The 27110-nt window shown below is 43.1% G+C and overlaps 1 protein-coding gene across 4 annotated transcripts in view; it reads left to right on the forward strand.

The window, feature by feature from the left end:
* Positions 1-19452: 19452 nt before the first annotated feature.
* The window catches only part of CCDC150 (coiled-coil domain containing 150), a 96606-nt gene continuing 88948 nt past the window's right edge, over positions 19453-27110 (forward strand). For 3 of the 4 annotated variants that reach the window (XM_044291859.1, XM_044291862.1, XM_044291863.1), the window contains exon 1: positions 19453-19590. The gene's annotated coding sequence lies outside the window, so the exon portion shown is untranslated. The remainder of the gene's footprint in view (positions 19591-27110) is intronic. The other variant, XM_044291860.1, reaches the window with a different exon arrangement.

A 27110-nucleotide genomic window follows, 5' to 3' on the forward strand; every position in this document is an offset into this window, starting at 1 on the left:
CCGTTACCCGGACCTCACCGACCACCAGCCCTGACAAACAGAGGCCACGGTATCGAGGCCCCAGCAACTCCAGTGAGTGTACATCTCCATCTGGGAGTCAGCCGGGTTCCCCATCCATACATGAGGCGCTACAGAGTCTGCAGACATCAGACCAACCAGCCTCTGGAACTTTATTAAAAGGACATGCTTCTAGCATTTCACCACTCCATCACGGCACAAATAGCCAAATCACTAGTCCCGATCCAGGCTACAGTAACAGAGCTGGGGGATAAGATGGAACATGTGGAGACGAAGATGGGCGAATTCGCCTCTTCCCATAACACGTTAATCGACTCTCATGAGCTCCTTTCTGATGAGGTCGCCCAACTTAAAGCCAAAATTGCGGACTTAGAGGATCGTTCCCGCCGGAACAACCTCAAAATGCGGGGAGTTCCAGAAGATATACCCGCGTCTGAATTAACAGGATATATACAGAAGCTGATACGCTTGCTCCTGCCTAATAGCTCTGAAAGTGATCTGATAATCGACAGGGCACACAGGATTGTCAAGCCTAAGCACCTGCCGGATGATGTACCAAGAGATGTGCTGGCGAGGGTGCATTTTTTCCACATTAAGGAGCAACTCCTTATGGCCGCAAGAAAAATGGGAACTCTCCCGGCCCCATATGAGGGGGTGAAATTATTTGTGGACCTTTCAGCAGCGACACTACAGCTTAGGAGGTCCCTGGCCCCTATCACTACTGCTTTGAGAGCACACTCCATTGCTTATAGATGGGGTTTTCCGGTAAAGCTTTTAATTCACAAGGAGGGCTCAATGATAGTAATCCGATCAGTAGCTGAGGGAAAAGCAACTCTAGCTTCATGGAACATTACAGTGGAACCTATTCATGAGCCTGATGTTCCTAGGCCTCACCATAGTTATGGAGATTGGCAATTGGTGGAGAATAGACGACGCAAGAAAACGCGTTAAAGGGGACATCTCTTCTGCTTCTAATGTTATGGAGCAGCAGTCCTAGTAGCCTTTGTTCTGGCTTTTGGCAGGACTCTTTCCCCACAATGTGCTATGGCACAGATCAGTGCCTTACTATGTGTTATGTTCTTCCAGTCATTGTTTTTGTCTCACCTTTCGTTTTTCACCTTTCCACCTTTTTTCTTTCTTTATGTTCTAGGCAGAATTTTATGCTATGTTATAATTACTGGTGTGCATCCTTGGCTGCCGGGGTTGTGCCTCCCTCCGCATCGGGATATATTTTTGCGCCACAAGCTCTGACGATTAAGAATGGTACTAAAGCTTAGCACGTTAAACGTTAGGGGGCTAAATAGCCCTTACAAGCGCAACCTGATGTGGAGGGAGGCCCTCTCCCTGCAGTGCGATATCTTCTGTGCCCAAGAGACACATATTCTAGCTGCTGATGCTAACCGTCTTAAACACAGATGTTTCCCAGTTATCCTCCAGGCTCACTGCACTAAAAAGAAAAGAGGAGTGCTGCTAGCAATCAGAAACACGGTGGCGTATACTGCGGTATCCTCCAATGTCGACTCCGGTGGGCGGTATATTATTCACGTATGTTATCTGAACAACGTCCTATACACCTTGGTGAGTCTCAATGCACCCAACACACATCCTCAACGCTTCCTTCAGAAGCTCCTGAATAAGGTCCAATCCGTCCAACAAGGGAGGGTCCTTATTTGTGGTGATTTTAATATAGTCCCAGATATATCTGTAGACTCATCCTCCCTTACAAGAAGGAACTCTACTACACTAACGGGCTTACTCTCTAAGATGGCCCTATACGACATTTGGCGCCTACACCATGCCTCGGAACGTGACTACACGTATTTCTCTCCCTCGCATCTGTCGTATTCCCGCATAGATCTTGTGCTGGTGGACAGAGCTTCACTCCTGTCTATCACAAATTCCGATATAGGTACCATATCATGGTCAGACCATGCACCCGTTTCAGTGATAGTCTCAGAACAGTATAACCGCCCTCCGAACCCGACTTGGAGATTGAATGAATATTTACTGGCAGACATGGATTGCCAGCTAGAGGTAAAAGCCGCACTGTCTGAATATTTTCAGAATAATGTCAACTCAGTAGATAATCCTTCTATCACCTGGATAGCGCACAAGGCCTATATTAGGGGCATTTTTGTTAAGCTTGGGCACAGAGCTAAAAAGAAAAGGGAACATCTCACTAATTATCTACTGAACAAAATCCGTGCATTAGAGATTCTGAATAAAGCGTCTCCTACTCTTAGCCACTCGGAGGAGCTTTGCTCTCTTAGGGCTCAGCTGAGGGAGCACATGCTGCATAACTATGAAAGGTCCCTGAAAAAAGTGAAAGCTCTGTATTATTCCCAAGCAAATAAGGCTGGGAAATTACTAGCCAACAGAATCAAATGTAAGGCCCAAAATTCCCGGATCGCCTTTCTCTGGAACCCTTCAAAAACTCACAAAATATATGACCCAAAAGGAATTGCAAACAGTTTCATGTCCTTTTACTCGTAACTCTATAACTTAGCTGATAATAAGGAGGTGGTTCAGCCTTCTGTACAGGACATAGATACATTTCTCGACTCCCTTTCATTGCCTTCCATGTCTGAAGAGCAAAAAACTAAAATATGCATGCCCACCACACTGGAGGAAATACTGCGTATTATTAAGCAATTACCCCATCAAAAGAGTCCCGGCCCGGATGGCCTGTCTAACTCCTACTATAGACTTTTCTCAGAGATCCTAGGGCCGCATTTGCACTCATCCTTCCTGAGAACTATGTCAGATGGTCATATGCCCAAAGAGATGCTAGAGGCCACTATTGTCACTTTGCCAAAACCTGGCAAGGAGCCAACCGCCCCCCAAAATTTCCGGCCTATTTCCCTCCTCAACACTGACCTGAAAATCTACGCTAAATTACTGGCGAACAGGTTGGCGGAGATCGTCCCGTCTCTGATTGCCCCTGATCAAGTGGGTTTCGTTGCAGGTAGGCAAATCACTGACAACTCTAGAAGAGTATTAAACCTTCTTGATAGAGTCAACAGTCTGCGAGTACCCACGGTGTTCCTTACGGTGGATGCCGAGAAGGCATTCGACCGAGTTAATTGGTCATTTGCCTTCTCGGTGCTCCAAAAGATGGGATTCCCTGCTGATGTCATCAAAGCTATAGGAGCATTGTATAGGGGCCCTGCTGCTCGAGTTTTGACCAATGGGCAACTGTCAGACCCCTTTATCCTTTCAAATGGAACTAGGCAGGGATGTCCCCTATCCCCCCTCATATTTATTTTATCCCTAGAGCCGTTAGCACAAGCTATCAGACAAAATGGGAGTATCTCGGGAGTCCAGATTGGTGATAGGCAACACACTCTTTCACTATATGCGGATGATATAATCCTTTCCCTGACCAACCCGGCCGTATCCCTCCATGAGCTAAAAAAGGTCATACACACATATGGCTCTTTGTCATTTTATAAGCTTAATGAGAGCAAGTCCCAAGCCCTCCCCCTTTTTATACCCAATCATACCCTGAACCAGTTAAAACAGTCCTACTCTTGGGATTGGCAAACATCAGGAGTTCAATACCTTGGGGTCCAACTTACCCCCACTATCCCAAAATTGTACGAAGCGAATTTTCCTATTTTCCTCATAGATCTCCAAAAAGAATTGGATAACATAATGAAAGCGGAGCTTTCATGGTTGGGCAGGGTGTCAGCCTTTCAGCAGCATGTGCTCCCTAAGCTTCTTTATTTGTTCAGGATTCTCCCATTGGACCTTCCCAGCTCCTTCTTTAATACTGTTAACAAACTACTGAATAAGTTTATCTGGAAGAAGGGCCCACCTCGCATCGCTAAATCAATAATGTCCAAATTTAGGAAAGTGGGAGGCCTAAATCTTCCAAATATTTTTGATTACTACCTTGCCACTAGAGTACACCAACTTAAGGAATGGTGGGTCGCGGATAGTTCCAAACATTGGGTCCATATTGAACAGACACTTGCCCCTACCCATAATTTGAAGGCTATATTGTTAGCCTCTCTTTTCAAGGAACCATCACCACACTCCCTCCCGTATTTAATCTCTGCCTCTTTGAAAGCCTGGAAAAAATACCATGGAGGTGAGCACAAGACATCTGTTTCCATAGCAAAAATCACTCCAATAGAGGCGTTGCAGTACCTTATCCCTGATCTCTCTCTAGAGGGATGGAAAAAGGAGGGAATAGTAACGGTGGCGGAGTTGCTAAATTTGGAGGATCTTGACTCCTTTGAAAACTTGCAAAAAAGGTTCAAAATACACAAAAACGACTTTTACAAGTATTTGAGAGTTCGCCACCTCTTAGCCACAAATCCTACGCTACGGGTCCATTCACATACGGAACTCCTGTGCCAATGGAACTTAACACAGTCCAAGTGGAAGGGAGTCCGTCCTCTATATACATTCTTGGGCAAGAAAAACTCATTTGTAAAAACCACACCCATTATCTCGTGGGAACAGGATCTTGGTCGCAGCATCCCCCCAGCGCAGTGGTCCACAGCTATCACATATGCAACTAAACGACTCAAATGCGTATCTCACCTTGAAGCATATTCGAAAACTCTACTCAGATGGTACTTCACCCCTCTGAAATTGAGCCGCATTTATCCTGGCTTGGCGCCGCTGTGCTGGAGGGGATGTGGGGGCAGAGGGTCCCTTATGCACATATTATGGAGCTGTCCCTCGCTAAAAGATATATGGTCTAGCATCTTCCAGCTAGTGTCAAAGTTAACGGGCCGTGAACTAAACAGTGACCCGGCTTTGGCCTTGCTCTTTATTAACATTACAGAGATCCCATATGATTTTAGGACCATTGCCATGCACTTATTCCTAGCCACAAAGTTGGCCATAACTAGGAACTGGAAAAGTTCATCAGTCCCGACTATACAGGAGATCATCAACTCAGTGGACACTACTAGGTCTTTTGAAAAAATGTTAGCACACAAAAACTTTGCGGTACGCAAATTTGAAAGGGAGTGGGCACAGTGGAGTGGTAACCCCAGTGATCACTAGATGGTCTCTAACCCCCTATAATCATATATGGTGTTTACATTGTCATTACTTACTTGCATTATCTTATGCCTTGATGTACACTCAGAAGCCTCTATATTCTACACAGATTCTGCCTCTCTGCCTTTTCTTTATTTATTTTCTAGTTTCTCTGTCCATTTCTCCATGTTTATTCTGTAAGATCTGGTCATTGGATTGTACTGATGTTATACTAACCTATTGTACAGATGTAATCTTTGGAGTACATGATTCCACCTGGTACATGCAAACGACGCATATGAATGTAATATAATATAACCCGTTGCACGGGTGATATGTACGATCCCTCTGATCATTGTATTTTCTTGGATTTAGAAAAAAATCTCAATAAAGATATATTGAAAGGTAAAAACAGTGATTACTTATTCATATCGGTAAAAAGAGTCCGTTTGCCCACTTTGATGGCAGTTCTTGTGCCAAAAACCTGTTGGGGCCAAACTGAACTCCACTGTAGCTGAAGTGAGGCATAACCCTCTGCATGTTAGTACTGCAGATCACTGGCCCAAATTCATTTAACCCTTAGGCTACCAGCGGCGTACATGTATGGCGCTGGTGGGATGTGTAAACATGATGCCCGCTCGCATGTGCAGCAGGCGTCATGGTCGGTAGATCTTTGCTGTTTCATACAGCAGAGACCTGCATCTAATTACCGTGACTGGCAATAATGCAGATTGCGGTAATTAAATGCTTTAGATGCCGTGATCAAGTGAGATCACGGCACCTAAATGCACAAAAATCCAGAAGCTTGCGCTTCCGGGCTTCCTACCTATGCCTCGTGTGTCTAATCCGGGCATAGGTAGTTGCACTGAATACTCGAATCGTAACCTTACGGAGTAGGCTAACAGTATTCAAACTGCAATTCTTATTTTGGCCACCAGATGGAAGGCCAGGATAAGGCTACTTTCACACTGCCGTTTCTGGGTCCGCTTGTGAGATCAGTTTCAGCGCTCTGACAAGCGGCCCAAAACTGATCAGTTTAGTCCCAATGCATTCTGAATGAATAAGGATCCGCTCAGAATGCATCAGTTTGCCTCCGTTCAGCCTCCATTCCGCTCTGGAGGCGGACACCAAAACACTGCTTGCAGCGTTTTGATGTCCGCCTGACTATGCAGAGCCAAACGGATCCGTCCTGACTTACAATGTAAGCCAATGAGGACGGATCCGTTTTCACTGACACAATATGGTGCAATTGAAAACGGATCCGCCTCCCATTGACTTTGAGTGTAAGTCAAAACGGATCCGTTTGCATTATCATCATTTTTTTTTTGTTCATGGTAATGCAAACGGATCCGTTCTGAACGGATACCATCGTTTGCATTATAGGTGCGGATCCGTCTGTGCAGATACCAGACGGATCTGCACCTAACGCAGGTGTGAAAGTAGCCTAAGAAATGAGCAAAAGTGAGCAAAATAAGCTAATAATAAATTCCTGATAAACCAAAATAAAAATAAAAAATGTAATAAGCTCATATATGAGGCACATAATGATCACAAAAAAAGTTACAATTAAAAATATATAGGTGGGGGCGCACCTTCAGGCAGAGGGCTGCTGGCCTGTGGTAGCCCGTGCAGGCTGGGTCTTGCGCCAGGTAGGTTGCGCCCGAAAAAACGGCTTCTTGCGTCTATCCTGGGTTGGGCCAGAGGAAGAAGAACCGGCCCCGGGTCTAGATCCGGAGGGCTTACGAAAGGACCGAAAACGGGACGAACCCGCGCGACCCCGTGGGGCGCCCTTTGGCCTGGACTGGGGAAGGAGAGTACTTTTCCCACCCGTGGCCTCTGATATAAGCTCGTCCAGGCGGGTCCCGAACAAGCGGGAACCCGTGAACGGTAGACCGGCCAAGGAGCGTTTGGAAGCGGCGTCCGCCGCCCAAACCTTCAGCCAGAGTTCCCTCCTGACAGAAACCGCCAGGGCAGAGGAACGGGCAATGAGGGCCCCCGCATCCAGGGAGGCCTCACAAATAAATTTTCCAGCCTGGATAATTAGCTGGGCTAAGGAACGGAGGTCCTGAACAGGAACGTCCGACCCCAACTCCTGCTCCAGCTGCAAACCCCATTCAGAGACCGCTTTTCCAACCCAGGCGGAGGCAAAAACCGGTCTAAGGGCTGAACCAGAGGCAGAAAATATTGCCTTGGAAAGGGATTCCGTCCGACGGTCCTCAGCGGACTGGAGGGAAGATCCGTCCTGTACAGGAATAGCAGTGCTTTTGGACAGGCGAGCCACAGGAGGATCCACCTTGGGCGGAGATGTCCAGGTGGTCACAGACTCCGCCGGAAAGGGATAACAAATGTCCAGCTTTTTTGGTGTAACAAAGCGGACGTTTGGCCGAGTCCAAGCCTTGGATACCACAGAAGAAAAATCTGCATGTATGGGAAAGACCTTGGAGGCCTGTCTGGGTCGGAGAAAGGACACGCCGGCCTGTTCAGAGCTGGGGGGGTCATCGTGTATCTGAAAGGTATCGCGGATACTAGTGATAAGATGCCCCACCGCGGATGACAATTTTGACGGAAGCTCTGAGTCCATGTCCACATCCGAATCCGCCAGTTCTCCCTCAGAAGGCGTATCCCTTTGAGAGGATAGGCTTGACTGAGCTCGCACGCATGGCGGAGAGAGCGAAACATCAGGAGAAGATGTGCGCTCAACCCTTGAACGTTTCTGAGTACGCCGGGCCCTGGAAGATTCACTGGGAGGCAGGGAATCAGTGGGGGCGGCAGAAACGGCATTCCCAGCAGGTGCGACAGGGATTTCGGCAGTCTGCGGGAGAGGCGGTCTATCCACGAGACGGCCCACCACATGTGTAAGGCTCTCCACCGCCAGAGACAGAGACCTAGCCCAGTCAGGGGGTTCAGAAACAACAGGGGGCACAGCAGAAAGCGGGCCCTGCACCGGGGCCTGACATGCAAGGCAATGCGGCTCAGATTGCCCACTTGGAAAAAGTGCCTTGCAGGCGGTACAGGCGTGGTACCAGGGTTTGGGGGCACCCGTGGGATCAGACATGCTGACAAGTGGTCGTACCTTGATACAGGGACAAGGGATTGCAGCGGCTATGACCAGTGGGGTTAGGAGAGGGTTAACAGCCCTACCAGTGCCTCAGAAGAACGTCAGGTCAGATCCCTAGGAGCGAAGGTCCAGATCAGCAGCCGCGAGGCAGCCAGAAAACAAGCGTGCGTCCCCAGCGATGCACCGGTGTCTCCCACGTGTCTCCACTTCAGTCCGGAGTGAGGAAGCGCGGCAAGCTTGAGCAGAGACGCGGGAACAAGCTCCGCCCCCTCCACGCTTGAATGTTTCATAACGAAACTCCGCCCCCATGACGCGCGCGCGCGCGAAAAAACGCCCGCACCCCGTGCTGCCCGAGATTCCCAGGCATATGTTGTCAAAGAAGGGCCCGCAGGCCCCAAAAGCGCGGCGGTATAACCGGACGTCGGAAGGTAAGGTGGTCACCTGACCCCCGTCCCGCCGAACCGAACCGCCGATGCCGGGCCTAAGCCCCGCCCCCTCGATCACGGTACGGAGCGGGCGGCGGCGGGGAGGTAGTAAGAAGCAGGGGCTATCTTTTAAGCGTAAGATCGGGAGGTACATGAAAAGCAGGCAGATGGGGAGATCCCACAGAGCGCTCTGAGAAGCGCAGGAAACGGCCGACCACGGGTGCCCCCCCCCGAACCCAGTGCAACAGGGACAGGGAATGGGCTGGAAAAGCCATCTTACCTGTCTTCACCCTCATTTCCTTCCAGCAGGGTCGCCCCTTCAGCCCCTGGCACCGCAGTGGCAGGAAGCTGGAAGAGGGGCTTGGCGTGCGGGCGACCCCCTAGCTGGCGGGATGTAGGGGAGCCGGTGCTGCCCAGATCCTCCTATTGCTTCAGTGGGGGAGGCAGCAGCGCAAATACGTTGGCACTGGTGCAGCTCAACCCCGGGAGAACAGAGAGGTCCAATGCGTCTCTGGTATCCCTAGGAAAAAACAAAAATAAAATAACAAAATTAGAGAAAAAATTAAAACAAGGAGAAAACAGCCCTGCAGTAGCAGGGGGTGTCTTGCCTCCTTGGACACTAAGCTAAAACTGGTAGCCTCTATCTCCAGGCTGAGGGTATAGCTGATGGAGGAGGGGCTTAACAGTTTTACTTAGTGTCACGCCTCCTAGGGAGCTGAGCTATACCCAAGGTCTGTGTCCCCCAAGGAAAATGGGCGAGAAAATATATACAAGTTTAAATCACCCCCCTTTCCGTATAATTAAAAAATACCTAAATAACAATAAATATAAACATGGGAAGGGTGAGCGCAGCGGCATGACGTGAGTCACGGACGTGCCGCGGTCCCTCCGCCCCCAACGCCGGCTCCAGCTCTGACCCATGCAGCAGCGTTACATGCGGTCCCCCACGAGCTGCTAAGTGAATGAACCGCCGTCATACATTGCGTCTCAGGAGGAAACTTGGTGGAGCCGGTATCGGTCACAGTGCCGAATGAAAAGTTTGAATTCTCTCCAGAAGCCGCGCCTCTCCAGAAGCACTGAAAGTGGATGTGCTCCCCCTTTCCCCATTTTATACTACATACTCTGCTGCCCTGCCTGCTTAGGGGTTACTCCCTATTGTGAAGCCCTCGCCTCGATACTGCACAGACGTAGATTCGCCTCTTCAAAAGACGCTGCCCGTGATCTCCGCCATTCTATACCTCAGGGGGGGCCGTATTGGTTTACCTCCAGTGTGGGCGGACGGCGTAGAAGATACCTGGGCTATTACAACTTGAAAACCATCCGAGATCCGGGAATCTGGGAATTTTGGAACATCGGGAGATCAAGGAACGTAAGATCCTCTGCTTTTTTGTGTCACATTACAATATATAATTGTGATATACCAGGGAAAAAAAAAATATATATATACATTCTGTGTGCATGGAATATGCATTACGAGGTGTAACCTTTTTTCTTTGCCCAAGATAAGTTCAGAAGACAGCCCTGTCGTGAGGGGGGAGGGGGAAGGAGGAAAGGGGGGGGGAGAGAAAAAAAAAAAAAAAAGGACACACATACAATATGGCACCCGAGCTGCAGAATAGAAAATCGGTTAGCAGTTCTTCACCATAATCAATTACGAACAAAACATTAGTTCAAACACGTTATTATCTAGAATGAGTAAAGAAATGGCGTTGGTCGATATATGGCGATCTCTTTATGGCAATAAGCAGGTATATTCATGCTTTAGTAAGACCTATAGGTCCATGTCACGAATTGATTTGGCCCTCGCCAGCCCTGGGCTTATTAATAGGGTTAAAAAAATGAACTATGAAAGTCATGGTATCTCCGACCACTCCCCGGTTACCGTAATACTGGATAGTAACAATAAACCTAGTAAAAATAGAATTTTTCAACTTAACCCCCATTGGATCACACTAATAAAGGATGTGGACAAGATCAATGAGGAAATTAAACTCTTTTGGAGCGATAATATTAATTCAACACATATACATATGGTTTGGGATTCCCTAAGGCTGGGTTCACACTTGAGCGTTGCGCAAACGCGCGTCTTACGCGCGTTTTTGACGCACATTTTTATGTGCGTTTTTGTAATAGTAAACGCGCGTTTGACGCGCGTTTGTGTGATTCACTACAGTGTCCTATGGCCACAAACGCCCCAAAAGTCGCTCATGTACTTTTTGGAGCGTCGGGCGTTTTACAGCGCGATCGTACGCGCTGTAAAACGCCCAAGTGTGAACCATTCCCATAGGGAATCATTGGTTTCTCCTTGTTGAGCGTTTTACAGCGCGTAGGAACGCGCTGTAAAACGCTCAGGTGTGAACCCAGCCTAAAGGCATACCTGCGCGGTTTATACTCATATCAAATTAGGAAACAGAAAAGCCTCTTTGCACAAACTCAAAAAGAAATACCCCTGAAAAACAATATCAATTAAAAAAAGCGCGGGAGGATTATAAGCAATATCTATATAAAAAAGCACAGAATAAATTGTTTTTCTTGGGGTTAAGGACCTTTAGTGAATCCGGTAAACCAAGTAGGGTATTATCCACAATAGTAAAAAATCAAAGGGGCAGTAATAACATCAACGGAATTAGGACAGAGGTGGGAAACATTTTAAGAGACCCTGACGATATACTAGGGGAATTCACTCGATATTTCTCTATGTTATATCAGGCCGGACCTATTGATCAGGGAGGAAAAATAAATGAATATCTAGACGATATTAATATCCCTGAATTCGACCAACAAGATATAGATTGGCTGAATAGACCGATTCAATTGAGCGAGTTACAGAATACGCTAAAAACCATTAAAGGGGTATTCTCATCTTCATGATCAGGTTTCAAATGTTTACACTGATCCCATACTTCATTTTTCTAAATTGCTTCTATTATTTATAATGCACCCATTTAGCTAAATTGCCTTCCCACCTATCCATTGTTTACACTTGGCAACCCATAGATACGGCGACCGCTCCACGGCCGCACCTATGTGCCGCGCTTGCGCAGACCGCACTTACTTTTCACCCAGGTAGCCGATCATTCCCACGAGAGCGCGCACGTCTGCTACAGAGCCGCGCATGCGCTCCCCATCTTTCTTCAGGGGAGAGAATTGAGCAAAATTAGCGGAGGAGCAGGGGCTTTGTGATCTATTGGCACTTGGCAGCGTTCAGCAGCGCAGCCCTGATGTCCTCTGTGAGTGGTGAAGAGATCGGGGGTGCGCTGCTGTTTATAACTATGAACTTTGTATCGGGTGACAGCAGCTGAGCCGGAGAGGCGGGGGAGGGTAGTGCAGAGAGGAGATCCCGGGGAGAGAAGTCCTGCTGCTGCTGCCACAGTCCAGGATTTTCACCCTGAAAAACAGGTGTCACTGACAAACAATCATGATAATGGGCAGGAGAGGCTGTGAGTAATGGACTGTTTATATTTATGATGTCTCCGTACAGATAGCGAGCATTCAGACAGTCACTGCGCCTGCGCTGAATACAAACCCACACGGCGCAGGCGCGAGAATTTGGCGAATGAATGAGATGGAGGCTGGCAATCTAAAGGAGATGGGCGGGCTTGACGGACGAGCGGGACGGCAGACATGGTGAATAGACGGAGCCTCTAGGTGCTGAAAAGACGCCCCCATAGCACCTAGAGGCTCATTTGCATAGCAAGACGGCTGCACACAAAGGTCTTAGAATAGCATGGTTAGGTAGAGTAGACATAGGTCCAAATGAGGTGGTAGAAACCCTTTAACCGCCGACACGCCAGTGAAGACTAGAACCAGTAATAATTAATTGGGCCAAACAGTGCGGCTACAGGCTGAACGCTGTGTATAGGGGAGGCCGCAGGATCCTCGCCATGGGATCCAACTACAGATTAGGGGATTGCATTCTAAGCAATTTCCTTGTATAATAAGGGTGGAGGAGTAATAGCAGAGCAGCTGGCAGAGCCGTCCTGCCGGCCATTTACAGAATACAGGCTGCCCTAAACAGCACTCGCTAGATGGTGAAGGGCACAGTGATGCCACCCGGTTCTGTGCTGGTATTATTCCTGCGTGTAAAGGGGCCACTCTGATAATAATGTTCTATGAGGCAACTACTCAGAAACAGGCTTTTTTTAATTTTTTATTTGGGTTGGGGGGAGGCATTTTTATAACTTTGGTTTTTTTGAGTCCATGCCATTTTTTTCAAGCCTTTTCCCATAAACTTTCCTACTGGAATAAAATGACTAAAAGAAAAGTATAAAAACAAAATGTGAACAAAAACTGCGGCAACAATAAGCGGCTGTTCAGCCACAGTACTAATGGTGAAGGAAATAGACGGAATTAGCAGAGATGTGTATGTGGCGGTTTAGAATCAATACATTTGAAAGATAGATTCAGATGTAGCAGAGCTGAATGAGTGGCTGTTCAGCCACAGTACTAATGGTGAAGGAAATAGACGGAATTAGCAGAGATGCGTATGTGGCGGTTTAGAATCAATGCATGTGAAAGATAGATTTAGATGTAGCAGAGCTGAATAAGTGGCTGTTCAGCCACAGTACTAATGGTGAAGGAAATAGACGGATTTAGCAGTGATGTGTATGTGGCGGTTTAGAATCAATGCGGGTGAAAGAGACACAGATGAAGCAGAGCTGTATATGTCGCAGGTCAGCATCAATGCTGGTGAAAGAAAAACAGATGTAGTAGAGCTGAATATGCGGCTGTTCTGATACAGTGCTGTTTGAAGAGAGAAACAGATGTATAGAGCTGAATATGCGGCTGTTCTGATACAGTGCTGTTTGAAGAGAGAAACAGATGTAGCAGAGCTGAATATGCGGGTGTTCTGACACAGTGCTGTTTGAAGAGAGAAACAGATGTAGTAGAGCTGAATATGCGGCTGTTCTGACGCAGTGCTGGTTGAATAGAAAAACTGATGTAGTAGAGCTGTATATGTGGCAGGTCAGCATCAATGCTGGTGAAAGAAAAACAGATGTAGTAGAGCTGAATATGCGGCTGTTCTGATACAGTGCTGTTTGAAGAGAGAAACAGATGTAGTAGAGCTGAATATGCGGCTGTTCTGACACAGTGCTGGTTGAAGAGATAAACAGACAGATGTAGCAGAGCTGTATATGAAGCTTTTCAGACACTGGAGAAGACACATGTAGCTGAGCTGTATATGCATCTATAAAGATACATAGTGTAAGGTTTATACACAACTGGAGTACAGCTGTAATGGAAACAAATCTGCATCAGTGCTGGTGGGTGGGGGTTGGTCAAGCTTTTGAGCTAATGTATAATATGGAATTATAGTTTTTGATGCACAGAATGGGTTTGTAAAAGATCAGACTGAGATTTTATGTGTTAAACTGTACACTGAGCTCACTTCACATGGCTCTCTGAGTGACCATTCCCCTCAGACACTGCAGACTGATGAGTCATACTCTTCACATGAACGAGCACGCAGGACTCAGCTCTCAGTGTGATGTCATAAGGAGGCGTGGCCAGCCTTCACTCTAGCCGCCTAAGCCCACCCCCAGCCTTAGCTGCAGAAAAGCAGGAAGTTAACAGCTAGCTGGCAGCAATTGAGAATGAAGTAGCAAGATGGGAATACCCCTTTAAGGGTCCATTCACACATCCGTTTTTTCTTTCCTGATCTGTTCCGTTTTTTGCGGAACAGATCAGGACCAGATCAGGACCCATTCATTTTCAATGGGTCCTGGAAAAAAATCGGACAGCACAATGTGTGCTGTCCGTTTCCGTTGTTCCGTTCCGCATGTCCGTTTAAATATAAAACATGTCCTATTATGTTCCTGAAAAATCGGATCCTGGTACAATGCAAAGTCAATGGTTCCGCAAAAAACGGAAGACATTCGGATGTCATTCCGTATGTCTTCCGTTTTTTGCGGAATCCGTTCCTGGAAACACATAGCAAATATTATTATTTTTTTTTTTAAAGAAATCCAAACAACTTAATTTGATTATTGAAATGTATACATGTTTCCGTTTTTTGCGGATCCGCAAAAAACGGATGACATACAGAAACATTTTCAGGAACAACGGATCCGCAAAAAACGGACCGAAATTCGGATTATAGAAAAATACTGACGTGTGAATGTAGCCTAAGGGTAATACGTCCCCAGGGGCGGACAGCTTCCCATTTGAAATATACCGAAAACATGAGGGAATTATCCTTCCCCAAATGTTGGAGGTATTAAACACCAATCATGGATACTGGGTTCCCTACCCCCTTCATGGATGGAAGCAACCATCACACTGATTCTAAAAAAGGGGAAGGACCCGTTGTCAGTTGCGTCTTACCGCCCCATCGCTCTGTTGAATACAGACTATAAAATCCTTGCAAAATTGTTGGCCAATAGACTGAAGGCCGTTATCCATGAGGATTAAACTGGGTTCATTCCTAAAAGGAAGATTCAGGATAACGTAAGAAGGGCCTTCCTGAATATTCAGATGGGGAGGGGGGAGGACTGCTCCATCCTGTCTCTTGACGCCTCTAAGGAGTTTGACAGGGTGGAGTGGCCCTTCCTCTGGGGAGTGATGTCACGAGTGAGGATGAGAGAATATTTCTCTAGATGGGTCCAGATTCTCTATCGAAATCCGGTTTCCAGGGTCCGAGTCAACGGGGAGTACTCCTCCCACTTTTCATTGACCCGGGGAACACGTCAGGGATGTCCCCTCTCCCCTTTACTTTTTTTCGCTGGTTTTGGAGCCAATGGCATGTAAAATTAGAGCAGATAAGGAAATACAGGGCTTCGGATGTGAGAGAGAGGCCGATAAAATAAGTCTCTATGCGGACGACGCTCTATTATTTTTGGGGGAGGGGCATAGGAATTTACCTAGGGTTATGGAAAGTATAGATGAATTTGGATCTTTATCTGGATATGAGATAAACTGGGAAAAATCTAAATTTCTCCCATTGAGACGCCAGGTTCCACCGGGTTACAACTATCGGGTGAGCGTCCTGACGCCAGCAGAATCGCTACTATATTTGGGTATCCATATAGGGACCAAGTTGGAACATTATGAGAAACTGAATATACTCCCAATAATAGACAAGGTTAAGGGAAAAATTAGAACATGGTTAAAGGGCTTCTGTCAGCCTACCAAACCGTTTTTTGTTTTTTTTTGGTTAATAATAATCCCTACACTGCAAGCTCCCTATACATAAGCTAAATATTCATTTTTGTTCAGTAGATTTTGTTAAAAAGCTATTTTTATAATATGTAAATTACCTTGCTACCAGCAAGTAGGGCGGCTACTTTCTGGTAGCAGCCGCATCCTCCGATCCTAATGACGCCCCCTCCGCAGTGTGATTGACAGGGCCAGGGAACGGAATCGTTCTCTGCTGGCCCTGCCTGTTTGCATTCAAAATCCTGCGCCGCGGCCATACCTATCTTCAATGTGCGCAGGCGCACTGAGAGGCGGCCGCTCGCTCGGCCGCTCCATCCTCAATGCGCCTGCGCCGATGATGTCACATCTACACCCGGCGCAGGCGCATTGAGGATGGAGCGGCCGAGCGAGCGGCCGCCTCTCAGTGCGCCTGCGCACATTGAAGATAGGTACGGCCGCGGCGCAGGATTTTGAATGCAAACAGGCAGGGCCAGCAGAGAACGATTCTGCTCCCTGGCCCTGTCAATCACACTGCGGAGGGGGCGTCATTAGGATCGGAGGATGCGGCTGCTACCAGTAAGTAGCCGCCCTACTTGCTGGTAGCAAGGTAATTTACATATTATAAAAATAGCTTTTTAACAAAATCTACTGAACAAAAATGAATATTTAGCTTATGTATAGGGAGCTCGCAGTGTAGGGATTATTATTAACCACAAAAAAAAAAAATACGGTTTAGTGGGCTGACAGAAGCCCTTTAAGGCTACCTCTGTCACAAATTAATCGTATAGCGCTTATTAAAATGACACTATTACCAATGTTATTATATGTATTTAATGCAAGTCCAATAATGATAGAAGATAAGTTCTTTAATAAATTGGAGACCCTTTTTTAATGAATTAATATGGGGGCGTAAACGAGTTAGAATCAAAATACAGTATCTGTATAAAGAAGAGGGTGGTATTTCCGCCCCCTTTTTAAAAGGGGTACTGTTTGGCCGCACAGCTGAGATGGTGTGTGAGGAATCGAAAGAATAAATGTATACGGCTTGTTTTTGGGGAGAACTGTGGACCTTGGGAGGATGTCTTCTCTATTCTTGAGAAGGGCCCTTCTGAGAAGAAAACAATAATAAACCCTTTTCAGAAGAATGCTTGAGTACATTTGGCAACAAGTTCGACGCATGGTCGGAGTATCCCAAGCGGTTCAGTACACCCCCTTGTGGGGGAATGCACATTTATCACAAATTAAGCAAATGGGTGATGTTAGATATTGGGAAAAACAGGGGATAAACTTAATTTCACAAGTTTTTGATAAGGGACAGATTAAGCCCTTAAATGAAATTCTTCCGGATATTTCAGTAACACTTATTGATAAATTTCGATATGAACAATTACGACACGCCATACACTATACGGAAAATAAGAATTATTTAGATATTGTACAGAATTCTTTTTTAGACTTCTGCTATGATATGACGTTAAACACTTCGGCCGTATCTCACATTTAGGCCCCATGCACACGGCCGTTGTTCACAGCCGTGTGCGGGCCGTGGAACCGCGGCCTGGATCCCTCCTTAGAGCAGGAGCGCACGGCGTCACTGGTTGCTATGACGCCGTGCGCTCCCTGCTGCCGCCGCAATACAGTAATACACTGGTATGATCTATACCAGTGTATTACTGTACTGTGCCGGCAGCAGGGAGCGCACGGCGTCATAGCAACCAATGACGCCGTGCGCTCCTGCTCTCAGGAGGGATCCAGGCCGCGGTTCCACGGACCGCTCACGGCTGTGAACAACGGCCGTGTGCATGGGGCCTAATGCTAAGTTAAAACACGAATACACTAATCAGATCACATTTAGAGCTGAAGGCAAATGGGAAAGGGACCTGCAGAACGTGGAACCCATTACATGGAACGTCGTTTATAAAAATATTAAAAGGTCCACGGTCTCCCCTGCCCATGCATGGATTCTTCTAAAAATTATACATCGCCTCTATTATACACCAGCATTTCTGCATAATATTTACAAAGACAGAGAACAGAACTGCTATGAATGTAATAAAGACAGAGGTGAATATAAACACTTGCTGTGGGAATGCCCGGGCATAAAAGAGTACTGGACTAAAATATTTCTGAAATTACAGAATAGTTCCCCCCTGAAATACGAAGTGTGCATTGACTTTGTGATCTTAGGCACCCTCCCAGAGACAAATAAAAATAAAATCGAGCAATTACTTTGGCTTCGGGGCATAGCCTTGGCCAAAATAATAATAGTTAAACACTGGGGCTCTATAAAATACCCCAATTTCCAGGAATGGATAGAGTATATGGACAGGGTAAAGTTTTATGAACACAATCTCGCTCACACAATAAAAAAAATAAAAAAAAGCAGTCTGGCAGCGGATATGGGGTAGGTGGAAATAAAAATACCAAATAATAAAAATTATTAAATAAAAATAGGTGGGATAATGGCGGCTCCGCGGAAGAAAAGGGGTGGGGGAGGGAGAGGTGGGTGGGTATAAAATAAGAGGGGGATTTGATATATGATCAGAATACGCTGTATTGCATGGTACTGTATTTAGTAATATGATATTGATTGGATACATTGTAAATTTCTTTATTCCCTTTTGAAAATAAAATAAATTATATATATTTAAAAAAAATATATAATAAATATAAACATCATGGGTATCACCGCGACTGAAAATGCCCATACTATTAAAATAGAAAAATATAATCCAATACGGCGAATGGCGTAATGTAAACAAGGGTCAAAATGGCCGATTTGCCATTTTTCATTGCTTCTCTTACCCCAATTTTTTTTTATAAAATGTGATAAAAAAAGTCACGCATAATCCAAAACGGTATCAATTAAAAGTACAGATTGTTCCGCAAAATATTAGCCTCTAAACAGCTCAGTAGACATACAGGTAAGTATAAAAAAGTTATAGGGGTCAGAATAAGGCGATATAAAAAAATTATAATTGTTTTCTCAAAGTTTAAATTTATTTTGACACTATTTAGACAAAAAGAACCTATACATATGGGGTATCGTTGTAATCGTACTGACCCAGAGAATGAAGGGCATGGGTCAGATTTGCCGTAAACAAAACGCAGTGGGAACAAAACCCGTAAAACGGTGGAGGGATTGCATTTTTTTTTCCAATTCCACCCCATTTAGAATTTTTTTCACCGCTTCTCACAACATTTTATGCCATAATTAATGGTGGCTTAGAAAAGTACAACTTGTCCCGCAAAAAATAAGCCCTCATACAGCCATGGACTGGAAAAATAAAACAGATATGGCTCACGGAAAACAGGGAAGAAAAATGAAAACACAAAAACAAAAAAACAAACAAAAAAACCTCCAGTAGCCAAAGGGTTAAATCACACTTTTTGTGCCCATTTGGTGCCCCTTATTTCCATTTTAATGCTGCTTCAACAGATTTCCCTTTAGGACCGCTCACTGCAACTTTTCTTTATTACTGGCAATAAGGTCCGCTAAAAATTGATTAAAAAAATACAAACCAACTTCAGCCCGGTGCTGGACAACCCCTTTAATTGACCTCACATCTCCTCTTTTACTGCTGTGAACACTGGATGAATTCGGGAATAATAATCCATGACATGACAAGAGCAGCAGAGACCAGGACACACAGCACAGAAGAACCCACTGCCTCACAAAGTGCGGCGGCCATGTTTGTGAAGCCTGAAACCAGAAACATTGCGGCGCCACACATCCCTCTAGTAACAACTTCCAGGCAGTGACGTCCCTCACTCTCTGCCATTGGCCAGTCATATCCTGTCTGAGCATGCGCGGCGGAGGTAGTACAGCAGGACAGTTTGAAGAAAGAAGCGGCTATATCTCCAAGGTAACGGTGCTAGTCTGCACGAGGACTGACGTCAGAAGCCGCTTATGAACTGTCAGTCTTGTCTTCTCCGGTGGAGCCTGCTACTGCTGTTGTAAGTCACCCGCATTGTCTCCGTATTCATGTCCAGGAAGGGCTCCTCATTTACAGACTGTATTCTACCCCGGGGAAACCTTCCCATCAGGGAGGCAAGTGCAATATCTGCCCCCAAGTATCCGTCCTGCTGCCCATACCCTTCAACTGCCGTACTGCATACTATATAGTATATATTACTAGTATACAGTCACTGGTGTCCTGATGCTATATACTGTACTGTAAGGTTATAGCAGTGTATATGTGTTATATACAGACTAGTACCATGTTCTGTACAGTATATAGAATCAGTGCACTAGTCTATATATTACTAGTATACAGTCACTGGTGTCCTGATGCTATATACTGTACTGTAATGTTATACCAGTGTCTATATATTACTAGTATACAGTCACTGCTGTCCTGATGCTATATACTGTACTGTAATGTTATACCAGTGTCTATATATTACTAGTATACAGTCACTGCTGTCCTGATGCTATATACTGTACTGTAATGTTATACAAGTGTCTATATATTACTAGTATACAGTCACTGCTGTCCTGATGCTATATACTGTACTGTAAGGTTATAGCAGTGTATATATGTTATACAGACTAGTACCATGTACTGTATAGTATATAGAATCAGTACACCATTGTGTATATATATTACTAGTATACAGTCACTGCTGTCCTGATGCTATATACTGTACTGTAAGGTTATAGCAGTGTATATATGTTATATACAGACTAGTACCATGTACAGTACAGTATATAGAATCAGTACACTAGTCTATATATATTACTAGTATACAGTCACTGCTGTACTGATGCTATATACTGTACTGTAATGTTATACCAGTGTCTATATATTACTAGTATACAGTCACTGCTGTCCTGATGCTATATACTGTACTGTAATGTTATACCAGTGTCTATATATTACTAGTATACAGTCAATGCTGTCCTGATGCTATATACTGTACTGTAAGGTTATAGCAGTGTATATGTGTTATATACAGACTAGTACCATGTACTGTACAGTATATAGAATCAGTACACTAGTCTATATATATTACTAGTATACAGTCACTGCTGTCCTGATACTATATACTGTACTGTAAGGGTATAGCAGTGTATATATGTTATACAGACTAGTACCATGTACTGTACAGTATATAGAATCAGTACACCATTGTATATATATTACTAGTATACAGTCACTGCTGTCCTGATACTATATACTGTACTGTAAGGGTATAGCAGTGTATATATGTTATACAGACTAGTACCATGTACTGTACAGTATATAGAATCAGTACACCATTGTATATATATTACTAGTATACAGTCACTGCTGTCCTGATACTATATACTGTACTGTAAGGGTATAGCAGTGTATATATGTTATACAGACTAGTACCATGTACAGTACAGTATATAGAATCAGTGCACCATTGTATATATATTACTAGTATACAGTCACTGCTGTCCTGATACTATATACTGTACTGTAAGGTTATAGAAGTGTATATATGTTATATACAGACTAGTACCATGTACTGTACAGTATATAGAATCAGTACACTAGTCTATATATATTACTAGTATACAGTCACTGCTGTCCTGATGCTATATACTGTACTGTAAGGTTATAGCAGTGTATATGTGTTATATACAGACTAGTACCATGTACTGTACAGTATATAGAATCAGTACACTAGTCTATATATATTACTGGTATACAGTCAATGCTGTCCTGATGCTATATACTGTACTGTAAGGTTATAGCAGTGTATATATGTTATATACAGACTAGTACCATGTACTGTACAGTATATAGAATCAGTACACTAGTCTATATATATATATATATTTTACTAGTATACAGTCACTGCTGTACTGATGCTATATACTGTACTGTAATGTTATACCAGTGTCTATATATTACTAGTATACAGTCACTGCTGTCCTGATGCTATATACTGTACTGTAATGTTATACCAGTGTCTATATATTACTAGTATACAGTCAATGCTGTCCTGATGCTATATACTGTACTGTAAGGTTATAGCAGTGTATATGTGTTATATACAGACTAGTACCATGTACTGTACAGTATATAGAATCAGTACACTAGTCTATATATATATTACTAGTATACAGTCACTGCTGTCCTGATTCTATATACTGTACTGTAAGGGTATAGCAGTGTATATATGTTATACAGACTAGTACCATGTACTGTACAGTATATAGAATCAGTGCACCATTGTGTATATATATATATTACTAGTATACAGTCACTGCTGTCCTGATGCTATATACTGTACTGTAAGGTTATAGCAGTGTATATATGTTATATACAGACTAGTACCATGTACTGTACAGTATATAGAATCAGTACACTAGTCTATATATATATATATATATATATATATATATTACTAGTATACAGTCACTGCTGTCCTGATTCTATATACTGTACTGTAAGGGTATAGCAGTGTATATATGTTATACAGACTAGTACCATGTACTGTATAGTATATAGAATCAGTACACTAGTCTATATATATTACTAGTATACAGTCACTGCTGTCCTGATACTATATACTGTACAGTAAGGGTATAGCAGTGTATATATGTTATACAGACTAGTACCATGTACTGTACAGTATATAGAATCAGTGCACCATTGTATATATATATTACTAGTATACAGTCACTGCTGTCCTGATGCTATATACTGTACTGTAAGGTTATAGCAGTGTATATATGTTATATACAGACTAGTACCATGTACTGTACAGTATATAAAATCAGTACACTAGTCTATATATATATATATATATATATATATATATATATATTACTAGTATACAGTCACTGCTGTCCTGATTCTATATACTGTACTGTAAGGGTATAGCAGTGTATATATGTTATACAGACTAGTACCATGTACTGTATAGTATATAGAATCAGTACACCATTGTGTATATATATTACTAGTATACAGTCACTGCTGTCCTGATACTATATACTGTACTGTAAGGGTATAGCAGTGTATATATGTTATACAGACTAGTGCCATGTACTGTACAGTATATAGAATCAGTACACCATTGTATATATATTACTAGTATACAGTCACTGCTGTCCTGATACTATATACTGTACTGTAAGGGTATAGCAGTGTATATATGTTATACAGACTAGTACCATGTACTGTACAGTATATAGAATCAGTGCACCATTGTATATATATTACTAGTATACAGTCACTGCTGTCCTGATACTATATACTGTACTGTAAGGTTATAGCAGTGTATATATGTTATATACAGACTAGTACCATGTACTGTACAGTATATAGAATCAGTACACTAGTCTATATATATTACTAGTATACAGTCACTGCTGTCCTGATGCTATATACTGTACTGTAAGGTTATAGCAGTGTATATGTGTTATATACAGACTAGTACCATGTACTGTACAGTATATAGAATCAGTACACTAGTCTATATATATTACTGGTATACAGTCAATGCTGTCCTGATGCTATATACTGTACTGTAAGGTTATAGCAGTGTATATATGTTATATACAGACTAGTACCATGTACTGTACAGTATATAGAATCAGTACACTAGTCTATATATATATATATTACTAGTATACAGTCACTGCTGTACTGATGCTATATACTGTACTGTAATGTTATACCAGTGTCTATATATTACTAGTATACAGTCACTGCTGTCCTGATGCTATATACTGTACTGTAATGTTATACCAGTGTCTATATATTACTAGTATACAGTCAATGCTGTCCTGATGCTATATACTGTACTGTAAGGTTATAGCAGTGTATATGTGTTATATACAGACTAGTACCATGTACTGTACAGTATATAGAATCAGTACACTAGTCTATATATATATTACTAGTATACAGTCACTGCTGTCCTGATTCTATATACTGTACTGTAAGGGTATAGCAGTGTATATATGTTATACAGACTAGTACCATGTACTGTACAGTATATAGAATCAGTGCACCATTGTGTATATATATATTACTAGTATACAGTCACTGCTGTCCTGATGCTATATACTGTACTGTAAGGTTATAGCAGTGTATATATGTTATATACAGACTAGTACCATGTACTGTACAGTATATAGAATCAGTACACTAGTCTATATATATATATATATATATATATATATATTACTAGTATACAGTCACTGCTGTCCTGATTCTATATACTGTACTGTAAGGGTATAGCAGTGTATATATGTTATACAGACTAGTACCATGTACTGTATAGTATATAGAATCAGTACACTAGTCTATATATATTACTAGTATACAGTCACTGCTGTCCTGATACTATATACTGTACAGTAAGGGTATAGCAGTGTATATATGTTATACAGACTAGTACCATGTACTGTACAGTATATAGAATCAGTGCACCATTGTATATATATATTACTAGTATACAGTCACTGCTGTCCTGATGCTATATACTGTACTGTAAGGTTATAGCAGTGTATATATGTTATATACAGACTAGTACCATGTACTGTACAGTATATAAAATCAGTACACTAGTCTATATATATATATATATATATATATATATTACTAGTATACAGTCACTGCTGTCCTGATTCTATATACTGTACTGTAAGGGTATAGCAGTGTATATATGTTATACAGACTAGTACCATGTACTGTATAGTATATAGAATCAGTACACCATTGTGTATATATATTACTAGTATACAGTCACTGCTGTCCTGATACTATATACTGTACTGTAAGGGTATAGCAGTGTATATATGTTATACAGACTAGTGCCATGTACTGTACAGTATATAGAATCAGTACACCATTGTGTATATATATTACTAGTATACAGTCACTGCTGTCCTGATACTATATACTGTACTGTAAGGGTATAGCAGTGTATATATGTTATACAGACTAGTACCATGTACTGTATAGTATATAGAATCAGTACACTAGTCTATATATATTACTAGTATACAGTCACTGCTGTCCTGATACTATATACTGTACAGTAAGGGTATAGCAGTGTATATATGTTATACAGACTAGTACCATGTACTGTACAGTATATAGAATCAGTGCACCATTGTATATATATTACTAGTATACAGTCACTGCTGTCCTGATACTATATACTGTACTGTAAGGGTATAGCAGTGTATATATGTTATACAGACTAGTACCATGTACTGTACAGTATATAGAATCAGTACACCATTGTATATATATTACTAGTATACAGTCACTGCTGTCCTGATACTATATACTGTACTGTAAGGGTATAGCAGTGTATATATGTTATACAGACTAGTACCATGTACTGTACAGTATATAGAATCAGTACACCATTGTATATATATTACTAGTATACAGTCACTGCTGTCCTGATACTATATACTGTACTGTAAGGTTATAGCAGTGTATATGTGTTATATACAGACTAGTACCATGTACTGTACAGTATATAGAATCAGTACACTAGTCTATATATATTACTAGTATACAGTCAATGCTGTCCTGATGCTATATACTGTACTGTAAGGTTATAGCAGTGTATATATGTTATACAGACTAGTACCATGTACTGTACAGTATATAGAATCAGTACACTAGTCTATATATATTACTAGTATACAGTCACTGCTATCCTGATTCTATATACTGTACTGTAAGATTATAGCAGTCTATATACAGTGGATATAAAAAGTCTACACACCCCTGTTAAAATGTCAGGTTTCTGTGATGTCAAAAAATGAGACAAAGATAAATCATTTCAGAACTTTTTCCACCTTTAATGTGACCTATAAATTGTACAACTCAATTGAAACACAAACTGAAATCTTTTAGGTAGAGAGAAGAAAAAAATATAAAAATTAAATATGGTTGCATAGGAGTGCACACCCTTAAACTAATACTTTGTTGAAGCACCTTTTTGATTTTATTACAGCACTCAGTCTTTTTGGGTATGAGTCTATCAGCATGACACATTTTGACTTGGCAAGATTTAGGCTACTTTCACACTAAATTCGGACTTCCGCTTGTGAGTTCCGTTTGAAGGCTCTCACAAGCGGCCCCGAACGGATCTGTACTGCCCTAATGCATTCTGAGTGGATGCGGATCCGCTCAGAATGCATCAGTCTGGCACCGTTTGTCCTCCGCTCCGCTCAGCAGGCGGACACCCGAACGGTGCTTGCAGCGTTCGGGTGTCCACCTGGCCGTGCAGAGGAAAACGGATCCGTCCAGACTTACAATGTAAGTCAATGGGGACGGATCCGTTTGAAGTTGACACATGGTAATGCAAACGGATCCGTTCTGAACGGATCTAAGCGTTTGCATTATAGGTGCGGATCCGTCTGTGCAGATACCAGACTGATCCGCACCTAAACGCAGGTGTGAAAGTAGCCTTACCCATCCTTGTTTGCAAAAACACTCCAAATCTGTCAGATTGCGAGGGCATCTCCTGTGCACAGTCCTCTTCAGATCACCCCACAGATTTCCAATCGGATTCAGGTCTGGGCTCTGGCTGGGCCATTCCAAAACTTTAATCTTCTTCTGGTGAAGCCTTCCTTTGTTGATTTGGATGTATGCTTTGGGTCGTTGTCATGCTGAAAGATGAAGTTCCTCTTCATGTTCAGCTTTCTAGCAGAAGCCTGAAGGTTTTGTGCCAATATTGACTGGTATTTCATAATTTCCTCTAGCTTAACTAAGGCCCCAGTTCCAGCTGAAGAAAAACAGCCCCTTGGCATGATGCTGCCACCACCATGCTTCACTGTGGGTATGGTGTTCTTTTGGTGATGTGCAGTGTTGTTTTTGCACCAAACATATCTTTTGGAATTATGGCCAAAAAGTTCAACCTTGGTTTCATCAGACCATAGCGCCTTTTCCCACATGCTTTTGGGAGACTTCAGATGTGTTTTTGCAAAATGTAGCCTGGATTGGATGTTTTTCTTCGTAAGAAAAGGCTTTCGTCTTGCCGCTCGGACATATGAAGAATACGGCAGATTGTTGTCACATGTACCACACAGCCAGTACTTGCTAGATAATCCTGCAGCTCCATTAATGTTGCTGTGGGCCTCTTGGTAGCCTCCCAGACCAGTTTTCTTCTCGTCTTTCCATCAATTTTGGAGGGATGTCCAGTTCTTGGTAATGTCCCTGTTGTGCCATATTTTCTCCACTTGATGATCACTGTGTTCCATGGTATATCTCAGTGATGGTGAACCTTTTAGAGACCGAGTGCCCAAACTGCAACCAAATACCCACTTATTTATTGCAAAGTGCCAATACGGCAATTTAACCTGAATACCAATATAGTATATCTTCCATGTACTTTATCATTTAGCTATAATAGCCTACATTCAGTGCGCTGCCTGTGCTGTTCATAGTGCGTCCTGTGCTGATGAATGTAGGAAAAGTCTAAAGCATATTGGTACACCATAGACTTTTTCCAAGGCGCGGGTG

This window comes from Bufo gargarizans, chromosome 4, assembly GCF_014858855.1.
Source record: "Bufo gargarizans isolate SCDJY-AF-19 chromosome 4, ASM1485885v1, whole genome shotgun sequence".
Classification (NCBI taxonomy): domain Eukaryota; kingdom Metazoa; phylum Chordata; class Amphibia; order Anura; family Bufonidae; genus Bufo; species Bufo gargarizans.